The following is a 5,505-nucleotide window of genomic DNA, read 5'->3' on the forward strand; positions in this document are numbered from 1 at the left end:
TCATTATTTAGTGCTGGATTTGTGCTGAATTGTGCCCTTGTGCTGGTATCATTATTGAGATATTTCAAGTTATAGTTTTGCTGAGCCTTGAACCCCCAATTATTTGGCTCCAAATCAGGAAAAAAAGGTCTCATTCTTTAGTGCTGGATGTGCTCTAATTTGTGCCGTTGAAATCATCAATTGTGTTTTTATATATATTTATATATATAAATATTTATATGGTTATGAATTAGCAGATTTATCAGCATTACAGTGGTGTGGCCTGCAGAGGGCGATGGAGAGCAGCAGTGCTTAATAGTAGAACATAGCAGCAGAACAGTGGTGTTATGTAGAATAACTAAAAAGTGATACCAGCACAAATTATACAATTTACAGCACAATTCAGCACAAATCCAGCACTAAAGAATGACACCATTTTTATATATGTATTCATCATATGGGGGGCCAACTTCACGGAGGTTTAAACCATAACATAATGGTTAAAATAATAATGTGTTTCTGGTCTTTTGTCCATCAGTCCACTTTAAGGCTTAATCAGGAGTAGTTGTTTTTTGATTGATTGATTATTTTATCAAAATGGAGAACAGTACAAGTACAGTTAAACACCCTGCCTAAAAGGAACATCCAAAATAAGACCTTTTACGGTCTTTTTTTACCCCCACAAAAAAAAGTGCCCAGGTGCCAAGATGTCTCCACCCCTAAGTGCCCACTCGTCCAGTTGTCCACATGTCACTAGTGCCCACTGGTCTAGGTGCCCACTGGTCTAGGTGCCCACTCGTCCAGATGTCCACATGTCCCTAGTGCCCAGATGTCCAGGTGCCCACTGGTCTAGGTGCCCACTTGTCCAAATGCCCACATGTCCCTAGTGCCCAGATGTCCAGGTGCCCACTCGTCCAGGTGCCCACTCGTCTAGGTGCCCACTCGTCCAAATGCCCACATGTCCCTAGTGCCCAGATGTCCAGGTGCCCACTCGTCCAGGTGCCCACTCGTCTAGGTGCCCACTCGTCCAAATGCCCACATGTCCCTAGTGCCCAGATGTCCAGGTGCCCACTCGTCCAGGTGCCCACTCGTCCAAATGCCCACATGTCCCTAGTGCCCAGATGTCCAGGTGCCCACTCGTCCAGATGCCCAGGCATAACAAAAGTATGGTGTCCAGATGTCCCTAGTGCCCCCTGTCCCACTAGTATTCATAATCTCTCCCCATTATTGGGTGATCTGAGTTGTTATTAATAATTATAAAGGAATGTTTCCTGCATTTTTGGATGAGTGGGGAACATAGAACCTTTTTTGTGGGGGTAAGTGGGGAACATAGGTACGGTCCCATCATATCTGTATATATATATATATATAGAGCAAGGGTGGGCAACTTTGATGATGGCGAGGGCCACTATATTTCCACCTTCACTCCAGAGGACCACTATATGTCCACCTTCACTCCAGAGGACCACTATATTTCCACCTTCACTCCAGAGGGCCACTATATTTCCACCTTCACTCCAGAGGACCACTATATTTCCACCTTCACTCCAGAGGGCCACTATATTTCCACCTTCACTCCAGAGGGCCACTATATTTCCACCTTCACTCCAGAGGGCCACTATATTTCCACCTTCACTCCAGAGGGCCACTATATTTCCACCTTCACTCCAGAGGGCCACTATATTTCCACCTTCACTCCAGAGGGCCACTATATTTCCACCTTCACTCCAGAGGGCCACTATATTTCCACCTTCACTCCAGAGGGCCACTATATTTCCACCTTCACTCCAGAGGACCACTATATTTCCACCTTCACTCCAGAGGACCACTATATTTCCACCTTCACTCCAGAGGGCCACTATATTTACACCTTCACTCCAGAGGGCCACTATATTTACACCTTCACTCCAGAGGGCCACTATATTTCCACCTTCACTCCAGAGGGCCACTATATTTACACCTTCACTCCAGAGGGCCACTATATTTCCACCTTCACTCCAGAGGGCCACGTTGCATATTGATACGTACTACTTTGTCATATCTTAAAGAAGCAAAAATAGCAGATCTACAAGCTCAAAATGCATCGCGCTGCGATGCGTTTTGAGCTTGTAGATCGGCTATTTTTGCCTCTTTTGAATTGGAATCCTGAATTATTTTTTGTTATATTTTAATTGGAATCCTGAAATCTAACATTTTGATTTAATTTCAAACGCATTTAGTTGGCCTATATACTCATGTTAACTTTATGAACCTAAATACAAATACATTGGACATAAAACAAAAGGAGAAAAAAAAAGAATAAAAAACATTTTAATACTACTATTAACTCATTGAATGCCCTTTTCAAGATGGCCGCCAAGTACCAGGATGCCACGTTCCTAAATTTCTAGTGCACGGATCAATTTTTAGTGCACGGATCGTGCACGCCCATGCACCATATATGCACCATATGTGTAGTACTTTTTAACAGCTTTCAAACAAAAAAATCCGCTTGGAAATCCGTTCAGGCATTCATGAGATAGAAGCCTTCAAAGTCAGACAAAACAAACACTGCCACCTTCCTAAATTTCTAGTGCACGGATCAATTTTTAGTGCACGGATCGTGCACGCCCATGCCTAGATCATGCACCATATGTGTAGTACTTTTTAACAGCTTTCAAACAAAAAAATCCGCTTGGAAATCCGTTCAGGCATTCATGAGATACAAGCCTTCAAAGTCAGACAAAACAGCCATTTTTGACATTTTGAAAGATGTGTTTGTTATGGGGCTAAACATGCAATTTCGCAATTGCGATCATGCCTAATACATTTGAGGCATTTTTAGAATTTTTTTTATAAAACATTTTTTTGAAAAAAAAAAGATTTTTTTTTTTTTTTTTTTTTTTTTCAAAATGGCTTCCAACTCGGGAAACTCGGGCTGTGGCAGCCTGGGACTACTGTAATAACTCGGGAAACTCGGGCCTTGGCAGTCAATGAGTTAAGCTACTAATATAGACTAATGGAATTAAAGCAGGTCATGTTTGGAATTATATCAGTATTCCGGTATTAACCTGAGGGCCGCATTAAGTGAAGGTGGGGGCCGCATGTAGCCCCCGGGCCGCCAGTTGCCCATGTATGGTCCATGGGTTACAGTTAAAAATGCAACTTAACACATCGACTGCCAGGTACTAATTCATGTGTTCTATGTGTGTGCGTGTGCGTGTGCGTGTGCGTGCGTGTGTGTGTGTGTGTGCGTTCAGGATGTCCGCTGCAGTGTGGGACACGAGGAGAGAAGGAGGCGAGGAGACGAGGAAGGATGTAGGATGCCAGTGGGAGGAGCCTAGCGAGGGGCCGGGGGGTGGAGCTACCCGGACCAGGGAGGTGGGCTGTCAGAGTGGAGGAGGCGGAGTCACGAGAGACGCAGCCGTTCAAGTTGATCTGCTCAACAACACTGGTGATTCATTTAATAATCTTATACTACTATAACCCGAGAGGGGTCCCCCAATAGAGGGGTCCCCCAATAGAGCAGGGGTTCCCAAACTTTTTTGTCTCAGGTCACCCCATCAATATTTGTTTAATCCGAGGCACCCCTACATTATAATTTTCACTCCCAGCACCTTATATTTATAGCATATCGTCGTTGTCGGGTGGAAACCTTGTTTGTCCAAAACCGTTCGTTTTGTATTTATCATCTATAAAATGTACTAAACTAGTGAAAACAGCAGATCTACAAGCACACAACGCCTCGCATCGCGAGACGTTGTGTGCTTGTAGATCGGCTGTTTTCACTAGTTTTGTGCGACAGTCTTGTATGATGAAGCAGGGCTTTGCTTTACCAAAAGACGTACACATTTGGAGATATGAGGTTTCTGCCCAACAGTAATAATAATGCAATGCAATAATAATAATGATCTGCTCAACAACACTGGTAATACTGTACTACTAAAACTATAATACTGCTGCTGCTGCTGCTACTACTACTACTACTACTACTACTACTACTACTACTACTACTACTACTACTACTACTACTACTACTACTATTAATAATAATAATAATGATCTGCTCAACAACACTGGTAATGCATTTAGTAATCCAGGGGTGGACATTATAAAAGGCCCGGTGGCCCCGATGCACTTTTAAACACGCCAGGGCCAGCAGATTGACCCTTGAGGCCAGTGAAAATAATGCCTTGAAAATAGAATTAAAACATTTAATAATTTCACTTAATTCCCCTGTAGTGCTGTGTGTTCTGTTAACATTTCTGTGGAATAGTCTCGTTAATTACCATTAAAAGGATCCCTGGCTAATACGACAAATATGCCTTAAAGTTATACTATGTAACTTTTTTAATAAAACAAATCTTAAAATTGTCCTAACTATTAAATCACTAAAGTTTTAGAACACCCACTCTGTTAATTTCAGCCCCAAAAGCCTTTTCTTTATATGTTTTCTACATAGCCTTGACAGGGGCTGTATTTCCCGGCAAAATGATGTCATCTCCCACATGATACACTACCGGCCAATCACAGAGCAAATCATACACCACCAGCCAATCACAGTGAGTCTTGCTGTCTCTTCAGGAAGTAGCTTCCCTCAGCAACTGTGTTTACATTGGTGAAGGAATCTTGCCTGCTACTCCCTCAATCCTGGTCTAAAAATGACGGCTCTACGGATGCGTATCGGCGAGGCCGAGGTGGTCGCGGTGGTCCACGGACCCCCGTTCCGGTGGTCCGCGGCAAAACGGCCGAAAAAAGCATTACCGCTACTGACCACTAGTTGAGCAGCTTCCACAGTACAGCTTTAATACATTATAATTGTCCTCTACAACTACAATGTAACATTAAAAACACCTTCAATATTGTATTGCTTCTAGAAATAGCTAGTTGATGATGTCTTAAAGGACAACTTTGTTTTTTTACAACAAGGGTTCATATTTTAGATTGTAATTAGAGAAAAGAAAAAGTGAGTGTTAAAATGTTTTCATTTGCTTCTTTCTATTGTTTTATCGCATTTACCGTGCTAACATGTGGGGCATGCATACACGTGGCTAAATATGTATTTTTATTTTAGAAATAAGCCAGCAGTTTATTTATTGCTATTTACAGTAACACTTCTAGCCCATCCAACCATGAAAGGTTGCGTTGTATCTTGGGAATGGGCTTATTCTGTGTAAAATGACATATTTAGCCACGTGTACGCATGCCCCCAGCCACTGAAATAAGAATCTCTAAAACAATAGAAAGAAGTAAATAAAATAATTTTAACACTCATCTTTTATATTCTTTAATTACAATCTAAAATATGAACCCTTGTTGTAAAAAACTAAAGTTGTCCTTTAAATGTCAGGTGTGATCTATCCCTATGGAATTTTATGGTATGCATGTGCACACAAACACATTTGAAATATTGATTTGATGCTCATATTAACCATAGGAAGTATTACCTTTGTTTTTATTTGCACATGCATGTCATAAATTCCATAGGGATAGATCACATATTACATTATTATCATCAACTTGCGACAGGCATTTCCCCTATTGAGT

Source organism: Nannobrachium achirus (genome assembly GCF_963921795.1).
Source record: "Nannobrachium achirus genome assembly, chromosome: 21".
NCBI lineage: Eukaryota > Metazoa > Chordata > Actinopteri > Myctophiformes > Myctophidae > Nannobrachium > Nannobrachium achirus.